This window comes from Castor canadensis, chromosome 12 (genome assembly GCF_047511655.1).
Source record: "Castor canadensis chromosome 12, mCasCan1.hap1v2, whole genome shotgun sequence".
In the NCBI taxonomy this organism is placed as follows: Eukaryota; Metazoa; Chordata; class Mammalia; order Rodentia; family Castoridae; genus Castor; species Castor canadensis.
Window position 1 is genome coordinate 88,350,032 of NC_133397.1, and position 26,539 is coordinate 88,376,570.

At 42.9% G+C, this 26,539-nt stretch overlaps 1 protein-coding gene and 1 long non-coding RNA gene across 2 annotated transcripts in view; one reads left to right on the top strand and one right to left on the bottom strand.

Moving 5' to 3' along the window:
* Rfx8 (regulatory factor X8) overlaps nucleotides 1-26,539 on the bottom strand; it is a 75,002-nt gene that overhangs the window by 39,228 nt on the left and 9,235 nt on the right. The gene's annotated exons all lie outside the window — the stretch shown is intronic.
* On the top strand, nucleotides 3,347-21,744 carry LOC141414885 (uncharacterized). Its single transcript, XR_012439838.1, has 4 exons — nucleotides 3,347-3,674; nucleotides 17,201-17,341; nucleotides 19,900-20,108; nucleotides 20,281-21,744. It is a non-coding gene; the product is annotated as an uncharacterized lncRNA (long non-coding RNA).

A 26,539-nucleotide genomic window follows, 5' to 3' on the forward strand; every position in this document is an offset into this window, starting at 1 on the left:
CTCTCTCCCACTCTGACTAGCCTAGTTTTAGAATACTGAGTGATGCTTACTATGGCTGAATAATGCTCTCAAGTATTTTGAGTTTTCCCATGAAATTCCCAAGTTTCTGCCATGTGGTCAATGTTGAATATGGGTTTAATTAAACAGCAATTTAAAGGGGATGATGGTGTTACCCTCTTCATCTTTTAAGGAAGACTGAGGAGACTACCTACCATTTAGGGGCCTGTGTGTGGCAGGAATGCTCACTTTGGGAACTATGTACTTTTGGATTAGTTGGGGGATTTTATGCATTGAAATAACAATAGTGGGAAAGGGAAACTATTTCAACCTCATGAAGAGCTTGGTTGTTCAAAGGAACAGCTAAGCCCTCTTCCCACTTCTGAAATGCCCTAATTCAAGAGTGTAACTCAGAATGTGGGGTTAACAAGTAGGTTTAGTAAGTGCACATGTATTTAGTTTTCAAAATCACCTAGTTTCAGAGTCCCCATGCAAGCAAAGATTCCACAGAAATATGCCTGAGTTTGGGGGTGCCTGAGTTTGGGGAGTGAGTAGGAGGCAGCAATACAGTTGTGCCACAGACAGAATTGCTACTGGAGACCAGCCTTAGGTAAAAGTACAGATTGATGGAAGCCTAAGTGAAGGATCTGGCAGATTTGACTGAGTGAACACTATAGGCATTGGTTGTACTTGAACCTGGCAGACAAGGCTGGGCTGGGCTGGGCTGGGCTGGGCTAGAAAGCTCAGCTGTGTCAGACCAGAGCTCTACCTTCCCCACACTGTCTACTACCCAGGGGGAGGTGTGGTGAAGGTGAAACCAGAACAGACTTGGAGGGGAAGCTTCCAGGGTGCCAGCCAGGACAGCATGTGTCTTTGAGCTCACTGCCCCTGCCTCATTTCCCCAATGCGGGTCTTATCCAGGCCTTTGGGACATTTATTAGGCCATGATCAAAAGCACAGTCATTGCTAAACTACACAGCTCCAAGGAAACCACACACAACACTCAAAGCTGGCCTTGTCAGGAAGGAAGGGCTTCAATCCCAGAAGAGGTCTCTCCTGCCTGCTTTCTGAGGCTCAAAGCCACATTAATGGTCGGCAATCATCAACGCGGAAAGAAGGTCAAAGCCCACGGTACAGGAGCGAGCCTGAGGCAAGTCTGTTCCATGAGGTAGTTTGTGGCCCTTGTGGGCTGCACAACTGCCCTCCAGCGGCTGCATCCAGGATGTTAGGATTGAGTAAGCACTGGGGGGATGGGCAAGGCCAGCTGGGAACAGAGTAGAACAACAGAGACAAAGAGCAAGGGGACAGGATGCAGAGAGTTTCCCAGGAGGACAAAATCACATCCTTGCCTAGCTCCGCAGCTAACAGTTATGTTGCCTTGAGCTCTGGGGGCCTCAGTGTTCCACTCCATAAAGGGAGGGAATGGATTTGATCTTTCCAGTCTCCCTATTACCTTCACAGGCTCACCTATGCTAAGATTCTTTCTGGGCCTCCTGCAGGGAGAGTCCAGGGGGGGCCTTGTTTCTTCTGGGAGCAGCAAATTGCCCCAGTTCAGTGTAGCTCCACATGAGAACCCCTTTACTTAATCAGTTTTCATGAGCAATTTGGCTAAAAATAAGGGGGTGACTAAGACATCAGTCTATGGTACACAATTCATCTTAAAAAAAAAAAATTTCCATCCCACCCCCCCAAATCTTTCAAGTGTTCTGTTAGCTTAATATGCTTTTTTGGCATTTCACTTCTCCAGGCTAACTATAATTTGCATTCACATTCTCCAGTTTTGACATCATTTGTCATTAATCCAGACTTTCATTTACATCATTCTGGCATCATAATCTGCCCTCTCAAATCACTCTAACAGCAGGGAAACAACTTGAAGCAATTACAAAGGTAAGAGGATAAAAATGTAATAAAACCTAATTCATGCACCATACTTGTTCAGTGTCAGCTTTGAGAACAAAGATACTTGTCTTCCAATCACTGAGGGTCTGTCTGCAATGCTTTTTCAAAGCGATGAAATAATTATTTTGGTTTTGATTAGAAAGATACCCTTATCTTCATGAATACGTTCACATATGAATAATAAACACATTTATATATCATATAAAGACAGGACATTGCGATTATAAAAAATTATGTAATTTTGATTACACTAATAATATGAATCTTTAAAATGTACCAAGCACTTCTTGCTGAATGCTATACTTGGTTTGCCAGATCCTTTTAGCAAGCAACCTGTTAGGAAGGCAGAGAAGAATTATTATCTTGTAGGAGGTGAATGTGGTGGAAATATTACGTACTCCTGTATGAAAGTAGAAAAATGAGACCTGGTGAAACTACTCCAGGAATAGAGAGAGAGGGTAAAGGAGAATGATGAAGGGACAGAATTCAACTCTGCTACATTGTAAGAACTAAAGTAAATGTCACAATGCAACCCCCAGTACAACAATAATATGATAATTTAAAAAAGAATTATTATCCTATCCCAAGAGAAAGCAAATTTACAGAGTTGGAGACTCTAATTTGACCTCAGAGTAGACCACTATTCTTTTAGAATACACATGTGTCTGACAAAAAAAATAATATAGGGACTGAGATTTAGCTAGGTGGTAGAGCACTTACCCAGCATGCATGGGGCCCTCGGTTCCACCCCCAGCACACACACACACACTATACACGCACATGCAGCACACAGTAAGACAGAAGTGTTCTGAAACTCAAAACGGACAAGAACAATGTTATTTTAAAAACTGGCATTGCTGAGTGTGTGGCTGAGTCATTTTCTGCATTTGGACTGTTACTAGTTTACTACTTAACTGTATCCTGACCCATTAGATTTTATGAACAACTTAATTACAAAATTATGACCTCGGGGGAAACCTCTGTAAGTGTTAGAAGTATAAGTCGACCACATTTGCCTTCTTGAGGTGAAATTCAGTCTCTGGGGGGTCAAGTTTCACTGGCAGACAGCAAATAACAGGTCACACTGTTCTGTTGTAGGCAGCTCTCCACTGCAGATGGGTGAGTGAGGGTGCTCAGAGCAAATGATATAGCTCCAAGGATGCTGAGGGCAGGGCCGGGAGCAGTTTCTGCTTTCAAAGCCTTTGCCGAGCCAGTGTGTAGTCTAGGGCACAATTCCCCACACGTATGGTTTTTAAGCTGCTAGACAACTGCCAGGCAATGTATATTTTTTAACCTTAACAAGTTCTAACCAGCCTTGAAAACCATAGGGTGGACAGGGCCAAAAAGCAGGTTGCAACTTGGACGCCTCATTAGTACCTGAGAGTTAGGCCCCTGGGGCTCATCTAGGCCTTGCTGGGGGGCCCTGGCCCCAGGAAGCCTCTGCTCCTCCTCTCAGCACCTTCAGCTACACTGACTGCCTAAAGCAGCTCCTGCCGGGGTAGGGAACATCCTCTGGAGGGACTGCTGGGACCTGGTGCCCTCAGGTTGTGGTGCCCACAATTGCCAGCCTGCCTCCTGGCTCCCCAGGAACACACTTTTCCCAAGGCCGGTGCTGGAAGATGAGCCTTTTGTGTTGTGTCAGCGCATTGAGTCAGATGTAGACCCATGGCCTGCATTCCACAGGCTCAGGCCACCACCATTGAGACAGCCCCGGAACTCAGGAGCTGGCAGGAGAACAAAGGAACAGAAGAACAAAGGCCTGGGATGTTGAAGGAGTAAGGTTAAATGCTTTTAAAGGCCTTTAATGAGCTAAAATGGAAAAGCTGAGTGTGTGTGTGTGTGTGTGTGTGTGAGAGAGAGAGAGAGAGAGAGAGAGAGAGAGCAAGTGAGAGACAGAGAGAGAGAGAGAGAGACAGAGAGACAGAGAGACCAGAGAGAGAAAGAGAGAGACTTGGAAAAGGAGGAGAGCAAGGGTTAGTTTCCATAGATTCTGAAGAGAAACTCTGTGCAATTGATTTCAGAATTTACATTAAGTAGAGTGAGGAGTCACCTATTTGGAAAATGACAAAAGTTTTCCTTGAAATGTATTAACCAGGGATTTTGTCTAAGAGGCCAAGAATACAAATTGAGCAGAGCTGTTTGTCTAAGTGTGATAAGCAAACAACAACCACTTTATACCTTAGCCTCAATTTCTCAGTATTGGTGGGTCTGGAGACCTAAGGCAGATGAGTGAGTATCTCATCCCCCATGGAGAGCAATATCATTCCTGCATCCTGAGAGGGAGTTGTAAATCTGCATTCCTGTACTCTGAAGTGGAGACACAGGATCTGATAGATCGGCCACAGGGCTGATGAGCAAAATGCTCTCAAGATTGTTTCTCCTCCTCCAATAAGGGACAAACAGACCAGTTCATCTAAGAAAGCCCGTGAATCCATGCCAATGAAAAGAGCCCACCTAATCCTTACCCAAACCCAGGGTTAAAACATCCTTAAAAACCCCAGCCTTCATCTGAGCAGTGAGCTACCGGCATCCGGGCTCCACTACTCTTCTCTAGCTGTAGCCTTTCCTTTCTCTCTAATAAATCCTACTTCATATACCGGCTTTGGCCCATCAGTCAGCTACCTCACAAGCCAGTTCTCTGGCCGGTGAAGGCGAGGACCCTCGACCCCAGCCCTCAACACTTCAAACCGGCATATAACTGTATCTTTCTAGGTCAGTAATTACACCCAGGTCTCTGTACCTAGCTTGCGGGACTGAACAGGAGGGGATGTAGGGAGGATGGTTCCCCACAAAGCTATGCGCCCCCTGAGAAGAGCAGAGGGAAGCTTCTGGATATCCTGAGGAATCTCTCTGTGGTGCACCCTGCATATTTATAGTCATTTTCTTTAGGAAATCACACAAATGATTCCTTTAAGCTTTTCATTTGTTTAAAAATGAAGCCTTGGCCTCCCCCATCCAGGCAGATGCTGCCTTAGCAGTAGGCAGTGAGACTCACCACACCTCACCTGTCGTACTGGAAATGCACATGAGGGTCCCATGGGACACCCCCCCCCTCACCAGTGCTCGGCCATCTCCTCAGGTTAAGTTAATGTCCTGGTCCCTAGCTGAGGATTACACCCGTCCCCTCCCCCAGCTTGGGCATGGAAGGGGGGGTCCAGTTGGATGCTCCAGGGACCTGGGCATGGGGCTGGGGTGGGGGCAATACAGAAACAATAGGGAGGAGACAGCTTGTCTTGAGACTAAATGTAATTCAACTAGATTATATGCTTCTTTGGGGTGCTCAGCAGTGAGACAAGTCCCCCAAAGATACTCCTTTGCTGCCAACCCTGGTTCTTGTCCTTTTTCTCTCTATGCTGATGCTCTTACTGGTGTTTCTGTGTCTTTCCTTAATTCAAGGGGGTTGGGGGAGAGGAGGGGAAATGAGATGCCTTTCGATAGCCAGAGCACAGCTCAGTGATCTCAGAGTTGCTTGGGAGAGCTTGTATGCTCTGCTTTAAGATGGTTCTAGCAAGGAGCCAGGTGCCTGTGGTTCATGCCTATAATCCTAGCTACTCAGGAGGCAGAAATCAGGAGGATTGCAGCTCAAAGCCAGGTCAAGCTAGTGGAGTGACTCAAGGTGTAGGCCCTGAGTTGAAGCCCCAGTACCGCCCGCCCCCCGTCCCCCCAAAAAAAGATGGTTCTAGCAAGGCACACTTTTTTTTTTTTTAAGCAGTTCTGGGAATTGAATCCAGGTCCTTGCACATGGTAGCCAAGTATTCTAACCACTGAGCTGCACCTTCAGCCCAAGGCACTTTCTTTTTAAGGCCCCCTCAATCAAATTCCTATTCCTCCTTCAGTAACTACCAGTAAGAGAGATTTTAAAGTTAGTCTTCACTGCTGCACACATAGAGAACAAAACTTTGGAGAACCTTGACAACCCACACCTGAAGCCGTGCCAGGGGCTCCCCTTTGGCTTTTAAATGTGACAAAGAGAGCTCCTCTTACAGGCCATTTGTGAGCAGACCCAGGTGCACCCCCATGGGCTGATGACTTCCAGGTGTGCAGCACTCAGCTCCTCTGATGCTGGCCTCCCTGTGCTGAGAGCCCTGTTCTGAGTCTCCTAAGGGGAGCAACCATGCTGCCATTTAACCTTTCACATGGTGAAAATGCCCAGAGTGCTTTGAAAGAAGGAAGGATGGAACTCCAACTGCGAGAAGAGGGAATGGGTGTGAGCAGGCCACCCCCAGAAATGGACTGGGATACTTCACAGCATCCACCATGACTTTTTTCCAGGGTTTTCCTATGCTCCATTTACTATTTTTAATTGAATTTTTTTACTGGAGTAATTGTAGATTCATGTGCAGTTGTAAGAAATAATTGAGAGCAATCCCTTGTATACTCTGCTCAGTTTCCCTCAATGGGAGCATTTAGCAAAAACTGTAGCACTATCCTCCCTTGATACCCACAGGGGAGTGGTTTCAGGACCTCGTCCCCAGGACACCAAGTGCTGGGCTGCTCAAGGGCCTGGCATGGTATTTGCATAGAACCACTAGCCAATGAAGGACTAGTATCTAGACTACAGAAAAAGAGTGTTTAAAACTCAATAGTACTCAACCGAGGATCCCTTATATGGCTCTTTTATAACCACACTTATCTCCTGCTTCTCCCACTGCAGTCCTTAACTTCTGGCAACTTCTCCATCCCTCATTTCAAACATTTTATCATGAGGCATGGAGGTACATGCCTGTAATCCCAGCACTTGGGAGGCTATGCAGGAGAATTGTGAGTTCAAAGCAAGTCTAGGCTACATAATGAATCAGAGCTTAGTCTGGGCTACATAGTGAGTGAGACCCTATCTCAAATTAAGCCTGAAAAATTTTGTAATTTTAAGCTGTTTTATAAATGGAATCACATGTGCAATTCTTTAGGGATTGGAGTTACTCAACAAAATTCCTGGAGATTTACCCAAGCTGTCATGAGTATAAATACTTTGTTCCTTTTTATTGCTGGGTAGTATTCCATGGCATGGATGTACCATACTTTAACCACTCACATATGGGCTAACTCCAGTTTGAGGCTGTTACCCCAATAAAGTTGCTATCAATATTCATGTGTAGCTTTTGTGTGGAAATTAGTTTTCATTTCTCTGGGGTAAATGTCCCAGAGATAAATGGATGGTTTGGGGTGAAAACAGTATGTCTAGTTTTGTAAGAAACCCTCAACTATTTTCCTGAGTGGTTTGGACCATCTTATTCTCCCACTAGGAAGGTGGGAGTGGTCCAGTTTCTCTGTATCCTCACCAGCACTTGGTGTTTTTTATTTTAGTTCGACTGATGGGTGTGTGGCTGCACTCACAATGGCGTTTCCACAGTGGCTGATGATGTTGACCACCCTCTCCCATGCTGACTGACATCTGTGTACCTCCTCTGTAAGACAGATGCTTATGTCTTACCCATTTTGCAATTAGATCACTGGTTTTTGTACAGTTGGGTTTTAGGCATTTTGTCTATATTCTGGGTACTAGTCATTTGTCAGCTATGCGGTCAGCAAATATTTTCTTGCAATCTGCAACTTGTACTTCCATCCTTTTTGTAGGGCTTTCCCAAAGCACAAGTTGTGATTTTGATGAAATCCAACGGAACTTAGTTTGGTGTCAAGTCTAAGAAATTTCTGCCTAACCCTAGGACCTGATAATTTTATTCTATTTTATTTGCCTTCATATTCTTGTTTTCTTAATTGATTAAATTTTTTAGATGGAGTCTTGCTATGTTGCCCAGTCTGATCCTGAACTCCTGGACTCAAGAGATCCTGCTACCCCTGTCTCTAGAATAGCTGGGACTACAGGCACTCTGCACCTGTAGTCCCAGCTGGCTTTATTCTTCCATTTTAAATATGAGTCTCTGGTCCATTTTGAGTTAATCTTCATAGAAGTTGGGAAGTTTGGGTTGAGGTTCATTTTTTTCTTTGCACGTGGTTCTCTAATTGTTCCAGCATAATTTGTTGAAAAGCCAGCCTCTTCCAATTGAAGTATTGTTGCACCTTTGCGAAAAATCAGTTGAGCATATTTGAGTGGATCCACTTCTAGATTCTCTACTCTGTTCTGTTGATCTGTGTGTCTATGACACCAATGCCACGTGATCTTGATTGCTATAGTTACAGCAGTCCACCTTAATTAATGCCAGGTGCAGGGCTTCCTCCATTTTATTTCTTTGTTAACCATTTGAGCTATTTACCTTTCCATATAGCTTTTCCTTCCTTCCTTCCTTCCTTCCTTCCTTCCTTCTTTCTTTCCTCCCTCTGTACCTCCCTTCCTTTTCCTTTCTTTTTTTTTTTTTTTTGTGTGTGTGTGTGGTCCTGGAGATTGAACCCAGGGCCTCACACTTGCTAAGCAGGCACTCTACCACCTGAGCCATGCCCCCAGCCCTTTTGCTTTGAAGTGTTTTTGTTTGTTTGTTTGTTTGTTTTTTCAGATAGGGTCTTATACTTTTTGCCTGGGTTAGCTAGGAACTGCAAATCTGCTACCTTCACTTCCCAAGTAGCTAGCATTACAGGTATGCACCAACATGCAGGGCCCTCCATATAGCTTTTATTTATTTACTTATTTTGTGTTTGTTTATTTATTTATTTAATTTGGTGGCACTGGGGTTTGAACTTAGAGCCTCACACTTGCTGGGCAGGCACTCTACCACTTCAGCCACACCCCTAAGCCCTTTTGGGGTATTTTTTAGATAGGGTCTCAAGTTTTTGCCTAGAGTCAGCCTCAGACCTTGATCCTCCTACCTGCACTTCCCATACAGCTGGGATCTCAGGCACATGGCACCACACCCAGGATTGCTGGTTGAGATGGGGTCTTGTAAACTTTTTGCCCTAGGGACTGGCCTCCAACCAAGATCCTCCTGATCTCTATCTCCCAAGTAGCTGGGATTAAAGACATGAACCATCAAGCCTGTTCCCATATAGCTTTTAGAATACCTTTTTTATGTCTAGAAAAAAGTATCTTCCTGGGATTTTTTTTTTAACAACTTCAGCAGGAGATAATTCATATACCATACAATTCACCCATTTATAGAGAGTAATTCAGTGTTTTCTTAGTACACATACAGGCTTATGCAACTGTGCAGAAAAGAGGCAGGTCTGAGACAGTTATCCTTAGAAAGGCCACTTTGAGGTTGGCTGTTGGCTGACATCTGGAAACTTGGCTCTTGGAAGGTTCCCAATCAACAGCTGGATGACATGAGTGCTTCACTGTACCTAGACTGTACAAATAACAAGGACCGAGAGGACACCTGCTCTCCATTTGGGAGTCTATCATTTTGGTGTGTGCTGGGCAAGGGTGCCATGTGACCAGCTCCTGATAAAAACTTTGGATGTCGAGTCTCTAATGGGGTTCCTGAGCAGAGCCACCACTCCCATGCAGTTCCTTGGAGTCCTGGAATCATTCTCCCCTGTCCGACGGTGTATCTTCACTACATCACTGTCACAAGTCTTAGCCATGACTATGATTATATGTCAAGTTCCGTAACTCTTTCCTACTGGATCACCAAAAGGGAAGGTGTTCTTGGGGATCCCCAACACAATGGTGGCAGTGATGACATTGTTAGACTAACCCCCAACTCATTTAAATTGGGCTGTAATATTATTTGGGAAAAGAAGGAGCTAGAGGTGAGATTGTAAAGTGTGCACCCATTTAGGAAAGTTACTGGTCTTCTTACCATATGTAAGGTCTCACTTTGTCTCTAGTACCCTTTGCTCTGAAGTCTACTTGATTAGATGTGAATGTCGCCTCTCTTGCCTTTCTGGAATAACATTTGCATGTTATATGTTTTTTTCTATTCTTTTACTTTCATCCTACCTATGTCATCCAAAGTGAAATGAATTCCTTGTCAACAGTATATACTTGAGTCATTTTTTTAATTCTCAAATCCACTCTGTCAATTCTATATTTTGATTGGTGTATGGAGATCATTTACAATTATAGGGTCATTGTTGGTATTTTATCATTTAATTCTGCCATTATGTTATTTGCTTTCTATTTGCTTCCTTGGGCTCTCATTTCTCTGTTTCTGTTTTCTTGTCTTTCTGAAAGTCACTTTAAGTAGCTTTTAGGATTGCATCTTGATTTCATTATAGTGTTTTTGAGTTCATCTCTGTACAGTTCTCATGGTGATTGTCTGAATATTACAATATTTACACATGACTTATCACAGCCTGTAGTTACCAGAGTTTTGCCACTTTGAGGGGGGTGTGGAATCTCTCTTCCATAGGCATTTTACCTTCCCCACTTCAAAGTATCATTGTCATGGGTATAGGATGTTGTTAGGATTTTTGCTTCAGTCATTAAATATTATTCATAAAATACATGAGGAAAGGGAAAGAATGTCAATTGTTCCTGTATTTCTTCATTATTTCTCTTTTGGGATGCTCCAAGATTCCTTCTGTTATTTCCCTTCTCTTTGAAAGACTTTGCCCCATCTTCAAGGGTAGTCAGCTAATGGGAAATCACTTTCATTTTCCTTCACCTGAGAATGTCATTATTTTCCCTTTATTCCTGAAGGATCATTTGCCAGATACAGAACTTTCAGTTGATAATTCTTCTCTTCCAGCTCTCAAAAACTATGGTGCAATTTCCTTGTGGCCCTCTTGGTGGTTTCAATGAGAAATGTGTTGTCATTGGTACCTATGCTAGTGGTCAAGTGTCATCTCCCTGGCTGGTTTCAAGGTTTATTGCTTTTGTCTTTGGTTTTCCAAAGCTTCATTTTCAGAGACTTTTCCATGTTCTTTCTGCCTGGTGGGTTAGCTGGCCCCTGCTGGTGCTGCCTGAGAGGGCAGAAGGGCTTCCAAGCTGGACTTGGGGATTTCTCTGCATGGAGGAGCTCTTCTTCTTCCTGAGCCTCCCCAGCTGCCTCTAGGTGAGGAGGAGAATCTCAGGCTGTGGGACAAAGAGACTTCCTGGACCTGGCATCTTGTTGTCACTGGGTTTCTTGACAGAGTAGTTCATATGCCTCAGTATCTCTTGGTGGCAAAGAGGTATCTCAGACTCATGGAAGAAGTAAGAGTTGCCTTAGTTGTTCATCTTTGGCAGGGCTCCATATTAATCGCACACTCTTGGCCTGATACTGAAAGACTTTTCCTCTGGTTGCTCTCTACAGTTTGAGCCACACCTCCAGTCCATTTTGTTCCGTTTATTTAGGAGATGGGGGTCTTGTGAACTATTTGCCCAGGCTATCCTTGAACCACAATCCTCCTGATTATGGCCTCCCATGTAGCTAGGATGATAGGTGTGAGTTACAGGTATCAGGTCACCTTGGTTCTTTTGCATGACTTTCTTTCTTTCATGATAATTTCTATTTTTTCTTTTGTCTCAAGAAATTCATAATTAGTTTTGGAGCATGTTTATGATGGCTTAGAAATCCTTCTCAGATAATCCCAACATCTGATTTGTCTCCAAATTGGCAAGAGTTGATGGTCTGTTCACACTTAAATCATGGTTTAACTGGCTCTTGAGATTCTGGGTAAGTTTCTAACATAACCTGGATGTTTTGGTTATGAGGTTAAGAGACTCTTGATCCTATTCAGAAGGCAGTTACCCTGTTCAGGTTTAGCATGTAGTTTCTGGCCTGCTTTTGTGAGATCTAGTTTCAATGATAGCTTAGTTTTCTGAGATCTCATGTGTTCCTCAGCTGCTCTGTTCTGCACTGCTGAGACTTTACCTGCAGGGGCTGAATGTACCTCCATTGGCCACATTCTCTGGGGAGTGGAAGAACCAGAGTGGCTGGGCCTGGGTGTCCTTGTGCCCCTTGGTTCAGCAAGAAAGACCCCAGACTCTGCCCTGTGGGCAGCACAACCTGCTTGTTTGGTGCTCTGAGTATGGAATGAGCACTGAATTAGTCAGGGCTTTGTCACTGTCCGTACAGTTAGGTCAATGCCCTGGGGGGAGGGGACACACTCCACCAGGGTTTTGAAGCTGCTGCTGTGGGCAGTTGGGTCACTAGCCCATGCACCAATGTGCAGTCCCCCTCCTCCCAGTAGGTCTTCATTGGGCTTCCCTTCCCTTTCCTAGTCCTTGGACAGAGAGTGCAGGCTTCTCTTGAGATGTATGTCTATGCCTGTTGACCATCCTGGGTTGTAGGTTTCTCAAGTGCCATCCTAGGGCATATGGAAGTTAAAAAGAAAACCAGAGTGCTTACCATACTGTCACTTTCTTAGTTCTATGGCCCCTAACTTGTCCACCCTCCTCCTTTGTAGCATTCAGAGTTGTTCTATCGTTGCCCAGTGCCTAATTAATTGTACTAGAGGACAGGAACAAGGCAAAGTGGCTCTACACCATCTTGAAATTTATACCATCTTGGTCCCTGTGCTTGATTTTAATACAAGTTACTGATACTTCTTGGAAAGCAAACCACATATACATTATAAACCAATGTTTCTAGTGAGTAGAATGCTTAATTGTATGATCATGCCTAATTAGTTACAAGATGATGAGTTAAAATGTGACAGTGGGGACTTCCAGTTTGGACAATGACAAGTGTAAACTCATTTTTCCCCACCCCTCCATGCTAAGGACAACTGTAAACCCTGAGTTCAAACCCCAGTCCCATCAAAGATAAAAAGAATCAAGTAGAAATTACAGAATTGAAAAACCCAATAACTGGAATAAAAATCATATAAATAGCATGAAAAAAATCATGAAGGCTTGATCAAATAAATGCATCAAAGTAAAGAGCGATGTGTTTAAGAGCTGTACTGAATGTTTACTATATGCTGGGTGCTGTTGTAAGCATTTTTCATGTGCTAATTCATTAATCTTCACAACATCCTCACGAACTAGGTGCTGTTATTATCTTTGTTTAATGGATGAGGAAACAGAGACACAGAGAGATTGAGTGACTTGCTTAGGGTCACACAGCTTACTAGTGGTAGAGCCAGGCAGTTGACAACATGTACAGCAGTCACTACTGCTTTTGTCCACATGTGGTATTGCCGTCTCTCTGGGGGAATTAAAGTATTTCAGAAAAAATGTCAATGAGCCAGCTGCCTCCTCCAGGGCTTCTACAAATGCCTCCTAACACTGGTCTTTCTATTGCTTCCTCATCTCCTGGTTCAGGTTCCCCTCCTCGTATTCTCCTGCTCATCTGCCAAGCTCCACTTTCACTTTTCTTGCTGATCTTTGAATTTATTCTGGCCTCAGACCCTTTGCACTTGCTGCCTGGAATGCTTGTCTCCAGGTCTTCACTTGGCTGGCTCCTTTATTCTCATTTCTGCTTGAACGACCTTGTCTTAGGGAGGCCTTCCTATGATATGACTCCATTGTACTGTCTTCAGCACCCATCTTGCCAGTGCTCCTTTTCTCCCTGACTACAGCTCCATAAGACGAGATACCTTGTTTATCCTTCTCACAGCATCACGAGTAGTTAGAATAGTCCTAACTTATTGTGGGAACTCAAATATTTGTTGAATGAACAACTAAATGAATGGAGGACGAATTACAGAGTTTCTATTACTTGAAAAATCATGGAGATAACTTTTTTTTTTTGAGACCTAATTTTTTTTGCCATACTGGGGTTTAAACTCAGGGCCTACACCTTGAGCCATTCTACCAGCCATTTTCTGTGAAGGGTTTTTTCGAGATAGGATCTCACAAACTATTTGCCTAGACTGGCTTTGAACCATGATCCTCCTGATCTCTGCCTCTTAAGTAGCTAGGATTCCAGGTGTGAGCCACCGGTGCCCAGCTGAGACCTAATTTTTAAGAGGAATTTTTCACACAAGATCTTATACAATAAAATAGACAGCATTTTCATCAGAGTGGTTTGTTGATTATCAACAAAAGTATATCATTTAATATATTCCTGCCTTCTAAAATACATATTTAATGTTTCTTACAAAGTGGCATTGGTAAGGAAGTTAGCCTTAAATCTTAATGCTTTCAAAACTGTCTTTTCATTGGCCAAGACTTTTAAGACTGCTCCATTATTAAATATTTGTTGAGCATTGAGCCCATGACTGCTAGACTTATCCCCTGAATAGGCCAATGTCACTTTTGTTATCTTAGTCCACCAGTACCCCCTCTCTCCCTCAGATATTAAAGCCCATTCTTGTTCCCATAGAAAGACCAGTACTAATCTCCATGATGTCTGAGACAAACACAGAGTCCTCACACATCAATGGCTTGTCCCTCTGTGGATGCCTGCCAGGTCAGTTGTTCCCCAGTGTTCAGGGATCCCCATGCTGTCTGTGAGGTGACTGACTGCTGGGTGCTCTGGGCCAAAACCCAAACGCAGGGCCTTAGCACTGCCTTCCAGGAGTGAACAGTAAGCGAGAAAGTTCTAGTAGTAACTGAAATAAGTCTCTTGCTGTAACTGCTCCCTTCCCTGACTTCTCTATTTTTGTGGATCTAACTTTTCCATCTTTGTGACTAAGAGATGAAAAAGCTGTAAGAGGAAGAGCTGATTTGAAGCAGAACACAATGACTTTGCTTGAGGTTGAGTTTGAGGTTTTGGTGGGACAGACTTGGGTGAGTCATCTCTGTTCCTGCTACTGACACTGAGTCAGTCAACGGCCGGATCCTGAGGACCCTGCTTCCCACAGGCCTTTGTGACGCCACCTTGTTGGTCAGGCACTCTTCTGACTGATGGCAAGGGCCCACCGCTTTCTCCTTCCCCATCGGTGCCTCTTGAACTCCAATTCCAAGTTTTCAGTTCTTCGGCAACTATTTCAGTATCTGCTCTTACTGGGGATAGGTCTTTTGTCTGAGCCTGCAGCTATGATGAAAAACCTTAGACAGGGTCATTTATTTTAAAAAAATTATTTCTCATGGCTCTGGAGGGTGGAAAGTCCAAGATAGAGGCACCAGTAGATTTCTGTGTCTAGTGAGGGCTCACTTCTGCTTCTAAGATGGAGCCTCATTGCTGCATCCTTCCATGGTGGAAGGGCAAAAGGGATAAATACTGTGTTCTCACGTGGCAGAAGAGAAAGAAGGGTCAGAGAGCTCTGTGAAACACCTTTCATTAAGAGCATAGGGCAATAATATCGTTCATGAGAGTGGCACCCTTGTGACCTAATCTCTCATAAAGGCCCCATCTCTTGATACTGTTGTACTGGGGATTAGGTTCAACACAAAGTTTGGTAGAACACAAACATTCAAACCATACCAGGCCAGAGACAAGCAAAGCTGCATGGTTTTCTGTGCTTTGGGAGGTCTCAATGACGATCCTACCCTGTTTTTCGAAAGAAGCCTCCAAAGGACTTACACAAGCCCCCACCCGCAGCCTGGCAGCCCAGGTCCTCTGCACTTACCTTCCAGGTTCATTCTGTACTCCACAGCTGTATATCAGGAAGCCTAAGCCTTCACATCCTTCATCTTCGCTCACCTTCCTCCCTAAACCAGGACATCCTCTTCTCTCCTGCCTCCCTCTCATACCCTACTTATCAAAATTCTAATCTGGTGGGGCACAGTGTGCCTGTCATCCCAGCTACACAGGGAAGCACAAATAGAAGAATGGCAGTCTAGGCCAGCCAGGGCTTAAGGGGAAACCCTATCTGAAAAACATCCAAAGCAAAAAGGGTTGGAGGTACAGATCAAGTGGTAGAGTGCCTGCCTAGCAAGCACAAAGTACTAAACACCAGTACTAAAAAAAGAAAAATCTAATCCATTCTTCATAGCTTAGCTCAAATCCCAGCTCCCTCCTAGGTCCTTCATGATCTCCTGATCAAAATATGTGCAGTCCTTATGGGGACTTTAGTACATTTCTGATACTTATACTACACTTGTATCAAATTAAACATGTATCTTAACTCCCCTATTAAACAGAGAGAGGGTACATGTCTTATCCCTCTCCACTCAGCAACTGTCTCACACAGAGGGTCACATACAAAGGGTGACAATGGGCTTTGCTATAATTTATTATCCAAGCTAGAATAAAGGGGGCATCATTGATAAATTCCAGATTATAAGTGAAACTGAAATCATCCTTGGCTACTATGATATGTAACCATCCATTTGTGCCAAATGAAGACCAAGTGGACAGCTTATGAGTTAAGCAGAAATGCTGGTTGGGTGGCTATAGTGAGCAACATGGAAATATGGACAACGGAGGCTTTCCTGGAGCTGGCACTGTTGGGGATGGTCCCACCAAGTAGGTGTCCTTGAGGGATGTCAATGGATGGGATTTGGGAAGATCCAGAAGAAGGAATGGTTTTAGGAAGGATAGGCTGACCTGAGCAAAGGCAGAGGCACATGTGATGTATTCAGAGGAAAGCAAGTACACCTGAAATTATGGTTTATGCTGGGCAAAAAGAGTCAACATAACTATCAGCAGCAGCCTAGGGATGTGGTCTTTATCCCAGAGGGAAGAGAAATACCTAAGGGTTTCTGAGCAGGAAAGAGACAGAGCAAATGTGGCATTTGAGGAAGATTAATCTGGTGCTTGTGTTTAAGTAGTGGGGAGCTGAGAAGAGGGGGCCATATGAATATGGTTGTCCCTCAGTATCCACCAGGCAATGGTTCCAGGACCCCTGCAGATGCTCAAATCCTTTATATAAAATGGTGTAGTATTTGCTTAGAACCTACACACTTCCTCCCAGATACTTTCAATCACCTCTAGATTACTTGTAATACCTAATTCAATGCTAAGTGTATGTAAACAGCTGTTATACTGTATTCTTTAGGAAACAGTGACAAGAAAAACACATCTGTAGATGTTTAGTCAAGATGTAGCGATTATAGTCCTAACTATAAAGCCCATGATCTGAGGTTGGCTGAATCTGTGCATGTGGAGCCCGCAAATCCACAGGACCAAGTGTAATCTCAGTATAAGATGACAAGGGCTTAAAGGAAATAGAAGTAACCCAAAATTGTGAGTCAGGAGAACTGAAAGGGAGAATCAACAGGACTTTGTGACCCAAGGGAGTCAGGAGTAACTTTAGGGTGACATTTTGTGTGGATTCTATCAGTACCATAAATTGAAACAGGGAAGTCAAGAAGCAGAGGCAACTTGGGGGGAGGTTATAATTTATGAGTTTAGATGTCCTCATACTTAGTGTGAAGTTCCAGTGGGTCATGAGTAGAAATGTCCAGTAAATAACCAGAGAGGAATTTCCAGGGAGTGGGAGGGAAAGGACCAGTGATAAGGACTGAAGCCTGAGGGAGGCAATGAGTGAAAGATACACAATGGAGCTGAGCAGATCTTGGGAAATGCCTACACTTAATGGGGAGAGGTTAGCAGAAAGGAGTCACAGGGGACAGGGGGAGGGGATGACACTGAGTACTGGGGGCTGAAGGAAGTTTCCAGAAAGATGTGACTAGTTGTGTAAAAACTTGCAGGAAGGCTGAGAAAAGACTCATTCAGTAAAAAATGACAATTGAGGTGTTGATCACAATGAAAAGCAACCAAGGAATGAACCAGAAGTGGATTTCTCTGGTCCATAACATTGCCAGAGGCTGACGGAAGCTTATCTATCAAAGGTATGTGTGTTTCCATCCTTAAGAAATACTTAAAGGTACAGAAGCCTGAAAGTCAGTTAGATACAACTAAAATATGAATGGTTCTCATAGTAACCAAACTTGTGACCCATGACAAAAGTATCCAAGTGACAGATACTCACCTGTGACATCTTTTTTCACCCAGGAGGTAGCAATACTGGGCATAGAAGAAAGAAGTTTCCTTGATATAGATTCCATCATAATAATATCTGAAAAATGAAGAAAGTTTTTAAATTGTGTCCAACTTCTGACATGCTGGGAGGTACAGAACTGGCTAGTGAATAAAGACCAAGTTTCATCCTTTGCTTCATACATTAAGAAAAGCTCACAAGTCATTCAGCCTGACCACACTCTGTTAGGTGGACAAATAACTTCCTGCTACAGACAGTCCCCAGCTTGTGATGGCTCAACTTGGGATTTTTCAACTTTGTGATGATTTGACTTATGATTTTTTTACTTTTTTTTTTTTTTTTGTGGTACTAGGGTTTGAACTTGGGGCCTACATCTTGAACCACTCCATCAGCTCTTTTTTTGTGATAGGGTTTTTTGAAATAGTTTCTCAAACTATTTGCCCAGGCTTTGAACTGTGATCATCCTGTCTCTGCCTCCTGAGTAGCTAGGATTATAGGTGTGAGCCACCAACATAAAAGCGATATACATTCAATAGCAATCATACTGTGAGTTTAAAACATTTCCACCTGCTGTGCGTTTATTCCACATGACTTATCAAAAGTCTAGTAGCATCAGTACTTTCTACATAGCAGCCTGGAAATAGGCTTATGAATGAATACTCCACTCTGATTTCTCAATTTAGGACATTGTCATCATCCTAGAGAGATGCCATGGTGCCCACCTCCTGCTGCCACCATCACTCGCCTTCCTGATTCCCTCTGCTGAGGACTGCTCAGTTTTCAGGTCCCATAGGAAGTAAGGCTCCTTCCCAGCAGCCTGGCCTCTGCAGGGTCCCTGGAAATTGCAGCAACAGGTCTAGCCTCACAGTACAACAGACTTTTTTTCAACTTAATTAAGGCCCAAGGTTAGGCTTGGCAAACTCTCCACTGTGTTCAGTTCTTTCCTAGGCAGCTGGCCCTTTCTCTAACTTGGCTTCAATCCCTTCTCACTTATTTTCCATCTTCATTTAAAACAAACAACAAATGACAATAATAATTGAGTGGCAATTATGATTACCATGTGCCTGTTAACTCTGCAATTTCTTTTATAGTAAAAACTATAACCTTGGGTCTCAGCCTCCTGAATGTAATTCATATACGCTAATTGAGTAAATAGTCTTTCAGTCCAAAGAGTAATTAAAACATTCCATTATTCTATCTGTGTAATTATTTAAATGTCTAAACACTTTTTTTGGTGGTACGGGGGTTTGAACTCAGGGCTTCAGTTTTGCTAGGCAGTGCTCTAGCACTTGAGCCATGCTTCCAGCCCTTTTTGCTTACGTTATTTTCGAGATAGGATCTCACTTTTTGCCTGAGCAAGCCTGGACCTTGATACTCCTATTTTACACTTCCTGCAGAAGCTGGGATGACAGGCATATGCAACCATGCCCAGCCTTTTTTCATTGAGATGGAGTCTTGCACCTTTTCATCCAGGTTGGCCTGCTACTGCAATCCTCCTGATCTCAGCCTTCTGTGTAGCTTGGGATGACAGGGTATGCCACTGCACCCAACTATTGGTTGAGATGGCCCTTCAAGAACTTTTTGCCCAGGCTGGCCTCCAATCCTGATCCTTCTGATCTCAGCCTCCCAAGTAGCTAGGATTACAGATGTGACCCACTGGTGCCCGGCTCCGTGTTGAAACAACAGAAACAATAACAGGGATGAGGATTTCAGGCACAAGGATTTAATTTGACTTATGGGCACTATTTTGTAAGAATTGTTATTTATAGTTTGTTTTGTGGTCATGTTTTGTCACTTATTTCATGATTTGCCAAATCTTTGGTTTTACCACTTAAAGCAAAGTTATAAACATACCTGGCACTTCCTCTTGTGCCCAGCCTGCGGGTACCAAGATCAGGAAAAACCAAGTGCACGAGCTAAAAAAAGAAGCCAAATTTGAAGATGCAATTTGAAAATGTAGAAATAAACTTCCAACTTTTTATCCTACCATGTTTAAATTGTATTTCCTCTTTCCTGATCATAAAGAAGATAAACAAATGAAGTTTGTAAAAAAAAAAAAATCAATTTTGAAAAATAAAAGATGCCACCCAGAGAAAACTGCCACTGAAACCTAATGTCAGGGTTAGGGTTAGAGCTCAGGGGTTTTCAAAGCCTCAATATGTGTGTGCTTATGTATTAAATAACTGGCATCCACGATTAGCATTTATAAACCTCTGCATTCTACTTTTTATCTCTCAACACTAACCCCTTTTTGTCACTAAAAATTCTCTGAAAACAGAGTTGTTAACAGTTACATAATAGTCCGTTTTGTAAGCTGCTATAGTTTTACTGTTTTCCTCTGAGGTGACAGTTACCTTTACTGTTTATTATTCATTTGTTTACCTTTTTTTTTTTTTTCCCATTTCCTAGGTTTTGTAAGTGAATGCGATTAGACTGTTGAGTAACAGGGCTTCTCATCTCCCAGTTACCAGCCAGGACTTTCTTGAATGGCACTTCTATCAAGTCTACGATCAGAAGGAGCCCTTTGTTTCCTTAATAGAAGTCAGTGACGGGATGGGATCAGCACACACCTGCTGAAACTGGAAATCCTGGATCATGGCGGAATTACAAAATGCAGAGTATGGCTGTCAAGTAACAATTTTAAATTTTCTATGTAATCATGCAGTCCTCCTTCTGCTTGGTTTCGTGTTACCTCCCTCCTTCCTTCCCTGTTAGCTCCCAAGATCAAGATTTGACAGAAACACTGTGAAAGTTCTTTTGTCTGACTCAGGTCCCTGCTTCTTCCTACAGGAAATCAACACAAGCCCAGGTGTGGAGGAGGCAGAATGAAAGAGCAAGGCAGGCAGGAAACTCATGTCATAAGTACAAATGGAGAGCGCCTTTCAGGAAGGAGAACTAAAACATACAGATGGAAAGTAAATGACAGGAGATAAAGCCAAAGTCAGCCAAGTATCAGTGCAGAATTAAAAGCCAGAAACTCCTATTTTCAACAAGTTGTCTTATTCCTTCGACTTAAGAAAATCACTTAAAAACCTTCCTATGTACCTATTTGTAAAATAAAATCAAGATGCAAATAATAAGCACATAAAGAAATTACTAGCAAGCGCACAGCAGGCCTGGGAAATAGTCTGCTATTTTGAAAGGAGAAGCAGAAGTACACGGCCTGGTTATCTGGTTATCTGGCAACATCATCTCTAGGTTTATGTAATTGAGTAAATCCAATCCCAACTGACCTGTGATTTCATTTTAGGAGCAGGCACAACACAGTTAACATGAAAACTAAATTGGGATGATTACTTGCAAAACATGATTAAGGTAAAAAATCCTATCTTTGATGTAGAAAGAACTCACACAAATCAATAGGAAATACAAGTTGAACATTCGTAACCTGAAAGTACAAAATCTTTTAAGTACTGATATGATGACAAAATGGAAAATCCCACACCGTGAAGCTTTGTTTCATGCACAGAGTTATTTATATATATTATTTCTTTTTGTTGGCACTGGGGTTTGAACTCGGGGCCTCATGCTTGCTTGGCAGGTGGGTGCTGTACCACTTGAGCCATTCCACCAGCCTGCCTCATGCACATAATTATTTACACTAGTGTTTAAATTTACTTTCAGGCTATGGGCATTAATGAAACCCAAGTGAAATTTCTGTTTACACCTGAGTCCCATCCCCAGGATAGCTCATACATAGATGGAATTCCAAAATCTGAAGAAAATCCAAAATCCAACACTATGACCCCAAGCATTTTGGATATTCAACCTGTACCCCACTCCCCACCAAAATAAAAGATCTGATGATAGTATATTCACACAAGAGGTACATGTGACCAAAGCACTTAATTCTCTCATAATCCCAAAATGCAAGTAGAAACAGCTAAATGCTGTTTTCAACTAACAAGTTTTCTAGGTTAGGAATGTTTTGGATTCGAATAAGAATATCATGACTTATGGGGGGGGATTGTGAATTGATTATAATTGTTTACAGTTGGTTGTGAAAAGCGATTTGGCAGGCCATGTCTGAGAATCTATCCTAGGGAAATCACCAGATACAGATGGAGATTTATGTCACTTAGGCAGAGAAAAACTATAAACAACCTATATTCCCAACAAGGGGGGGATGGTTAAATAAATTATGGCACATTCCAAAAAACTTCAACAGTCATTATAAAACATGCATTTAAGAATATTTATTGTGAAAATGTCTTTGATGTTTTGAGCAAAAAAAATAGACATTTAATAATAAAAGCTGACATTTCTTGACTGCCAGGACTATTTTATTCTCTTTACATGTATTCTCTCATTCGATCTTTAAAAGAACCTCAAGAAATAGGTGTTAGTATTAATATTACTATTGCTAGTATCTTCATTTTACAGATGAAGAAGATGAGACACTATTGTTAAATAAGTTACCCAGGGTTATAACCTAAGAAGTGTGATTCTTGGTTTGGTGTTGTTAAAAATTATACCATATTATATACTGTCTGTCTGTCTGTCTGTCTATCTATCTATCATCTACCTACTTACCTATCTATTCTCTCTTTCTCTCTCTCTTATAGCCTGACAGGAAACAGATGGTACCCTAAACTGAAAATAATCAGAGAAGATTTAACAAAAGGGGTCCTTGTGACAGGTGTGTCCAGAAGATGGGAAAGCAATAAGAGATCAAGAAGGAGAAAGTCTTCAGAGAAAGAGAGACTCTTCTATCTATCTATCTATCTATCCATCTGTCCATCTGTCTGCAATCCAACCATATATCAATTAATCCATCCTCATAATATCTATGCCTCAAGGGTGGAAGCAGCAGATAACAGACTGAACCATGAGAGATACACTCTAGGGACTTGTACCCTAAAATTTGACTATAAAATTCTAAAATAGGCCCTCAACTTTACTCACCCACAATGAAGTAGAGAGGAGGAAGTGTCAAAGACTTCTTGCTGCAAGACCATTCTCTCCTCTGTGAAGAACGTGTAGGGAGAGATGTGGTTGGGTCACCTCAGGCCCAGCAGGGAGGATTCCCAGTCACTTGAAGAGCTTTCTGTAAGGTCCCTGCAGTCAGCACCTGGCGATGGTCTGGGACTCCAGTGGGCAGTGAGAAGAAGGCTGCCCAATGGCTTTGGTGACTGAGCAGAAGAGAAAGGCTACTTCTTTGGGTTTGGCCGACACACCCAAAATCTTTTCAGGCCGAGAATGGCCCAAGATTTTCTGTGGCCAGAAGTAAGCCATGTGTGAGAAAGATCTGGTGTATGGGAGAGTCCAGACTCTGCCCTGCATGGCCCTAGGATGGGCAGACAGAAAATGGCCAACCGCAGAAAATTCATTCACAGTACCAAGGGGGTGACAAAATACCTGACATAAATAACTTAAGGGGAAAGATCTATTTTGGCTCATTGCTTCAGAGGGTTCAGTCCAAGGCTGGTTGGCTTATGCCCTTGGGAAGAACATCATAGAGGGGGAGTCAGTGGGAGAGGAGCTTCTTTACCTTAAGGTGATCAGGAAGCAGAGAGAGAAGAGGGGACTAAGGACCAGTATAACCTTCAAAGTCATACCCCAGTAACCTATTTCCTCCAACTAGGCCCCATCTCCTGAGATTTTTGGAATCTCTCCCCAAATAGTCCCACCAGCTAAGCGTCTAACACATGAGCCTCCTGGGGGACATTTCATATTCAAACCATAAGAAGTCCTTATACCTAGTTCTTTGTAGCAAGCTACCAAGCTGAAGGGGAAGTGGCTTCACCTTTTTTGTTGTTTGGTGGTACTGGGGTTTGAATGCAGGGTCTTGTGCTTGCTAGGCAGGATCTCTACCACTTGAATCATACCTCTAGCCCTTTTTGCTATAGTTATTTTTCAGATAGGGTCACACATTTTTTGCCTGGGGTGGGCCTCAGACCACAGTCCTACATTCGCCTCCCACTTAGCTGGGATTACAGGAATGTATCACCATTCCCTTCTGAAAATGACTCCACTTCAATCCACGTTTGGAGTTTGATTATTTGGGGCTAGACAGTCCAAGCATCAGACTGCTGCTGTTGGATCAGAGTGACAACTGGACTTCATCACCTATGGGTTTCCAAGGAAGCCTGCTGCCTGCTCAACTGCTTATTTATAGGGAATGAAGTGAAGGACAGGGTGACAACCATCCAACAAGGAGGAATATAGGAAATGGAGAAGTCTGTGGCTTACTCCCTGACTCCTCTGCTCACATGTGTGCATGAGTGTGTGTGCATGTGTGCAAGTGAACCACTCTCATGTGTGAGGCTAAGGCAGTACTTATTTTCTTCTTAACAGTCTTTCTTTAATTTCCACATTTCTTGCTCAGGGATGTAGTCCTTTTTTATTCAGAAAAACATTAGTAAATGTTATTTTAATGGAGGAAGTTGGTCTCCGGAAACTCCCCAATCCATGAAAGATATTACTTGGAGCAGGAACAAGCATGACCCGTGTTGCCCAGTTCTGCCAAAAAGACCAGCAGTACTCCAACATCTGCACAGGAACTGGGTGCGAATCAACTCCATTTCCAGGGAAAGAGGGAGGAAGTGAGAATTGGGTATTTTGTTGTTTGTCTTGTAAACATGCTTTGGGATCATATCCGTTTCCCCTTCCCTTCTCTTCTCCGCTTAGTCACAAATCTGGCAGCACAGAGAGCCTTCCCAAGATCAGCTACACCACACTGGACCACTCACCAGGCAAATTTCAGCCAGAGCTTAAAGTTAGGGCCTTGGCCTCTCATTTTAGGGGAATGGATTCTAAAGGAAGTATTAAGATGAAAAAATGAAAAATAAATGTAGATGTCACACACTAGTCTTTTTCTAGTCCCTCCCCCCACTTTGGAATTCTCTGCAGTTTGAAACCACCTCATAAGGACATCTTTTTTGTTTTCTTTTGTTTCTTGTTATTGTTGTTTTTAGTACTGGTATTGAATACAGGGATTATACATGCTAAGCACTGAGCTCTACTCCTGAGTTCTACACCCTGTCCCTAGATCCTAAAAAGATATGGGGAAAGAGGATTTGCTCTAGAAATAAAACAATCTTATAACAAGATGTATAAAAGATACGGAAGAAGAGTTTTTGCTGTCTTAGAAAGGGAAGTAAGGATCACATAGAGCCAAACATGTCCAACTGAAGTCTTCTACTTCCCGCTGATTGTTGGCAGGTGGGTGGCAAAGACAAGGCTGTTGTGCCAGGATACCCAGAGCTCAGCAAAGGCTCCATAATGCTTCCTAATATTCTGAGGGATGAAATGGCAAATTGTGGGCTGGAAGATAACATCACCAGGGGAATTTCCCGCTGGGTGGAAAACCTTACTGGGTATCACCTTGCAAAACAAAGGAAAACACACATGAGATCACCAGGCTGAGACTTGATGACCTATCTGGGATTCCAGAAGATGACAACAAATAGAACTTCAGGTCAACACCAAAGAGGAGAATGGCAATACAGATAAAGGGGTAGCTATACTGGCTTTACAATAATACTGCTTAATGATGATAGCCCAACAGCAACACATCCTTTTACATTTACATGGAGAATTTCACAGCTTACAAGCAGTTTGGGGAGGCCTAGCTTAATTTTGATCCATGTGAAAAAATACTCGAGTTATTTTTGCTGACCACAAACTTAAAGTAAAACCAACAGGGTGATATGGGAGGATACAAGCCAATAGAAGTCAAAAAGAAAAGAAGGAAGGAAGGAAGGAAAGAAGAAAGGGAGGGAGGGGTGGAGGGAAGGAAGAGAATTGAAAGAAAAAAAAGAAAGAAACAAAAGAGGGAAGGTAGGAAGGAAAAAGTGAGAGCTCCCATCCACTAAGCATACCTGAGGTACTGGGCTGGACCCCTAGAGCCAGTTTTAAGAGGAGCATCAACAAATTAAAGTCATAAGGAAATGGGTGGGCAGGAAGGTGAAGTTTTGGGAGCTAAAAGTGTTCACAGGGGAAGGAAGACAGGAAGATGTGAGCAGTGTTTCAACTATTTGGGCAGCTGCCACATTAGAAGATTCTACCATCCATCCTATGATTATCATGAAAGTAGAACTTCCACCAATGACCAAAAGTTTCAGGAATGAGGATTTGAGTTGGAAGAATGGATCTACACTTTTCAATGTCTTGAAAATAAAACTGGAACCCACAGGTGGAGGACAAATTGAAGCAAACACCTTGGGAAGGGTTTGACCCTGACATCACTGGCCATCTACCCTCTGGCTCTGCTGGTTTACTCCTAGACATACACATTGAAGTGAAAATCTTCATATGTACACATGGACACAGGTACACGAGTGTTCCCGATGGCAACATTAGGAAACAGCCCAAATGCTCATCCATGGGAGAGTGGATGGGTAAACTGTGAGATCCACTGTTCACACAGTTTACCCACAACATCACACAACAGTTGGGTGAACTTATAGCACTCATAATATAGTATAAGTGATAAAAGTGCCCAAAGACTGTAGACAACATAGCTTTTTGAATCAAGTTAAACAACAAAAATCAAGCCGGGTGCCAGTGGCTCAAACCTGTGATCCTCAGTACTCAGGAGATCAGAAGGATCACGGTTCAAAGCCAGCCCAGTCAAACAGTTCACAAGATCCTATCTCAAAAAAACCTTCACAAAAAAGAGCTGATGGAGTGGCTCAAGGTGTAGGCCCTGAATTCAAACCCCAGTACTGCAAAAATAAATAAAATTAAATAACCAAAGTTAAAATAGGCTTAATACCTCTAAATGTACTAAACCCTTTTATGTTTTTGAAGCTGGTAATTGAACTCAGGGCCTCAAATATGCTAAGCATGGCCACCCTCGCCTTCTCAGAGTCTTCATCAGGCAGCATAATGATGACAAGGATGGTGGTTCCCACCAGCAGGGAGGCTGGGAGATAGAATGGGGGAACTGAAAACATGGTTCATTATCACAGGTATTTATCACATAAAAAGAACTTAACTAGTTATATTTTCTTTAACTAGATCTTTGATTTCCTTATTTAGATAAATTATTTTTAACAATCAGGCCATGCATGCATCAGTGATTAAAATGTGTTATGAACCAAAC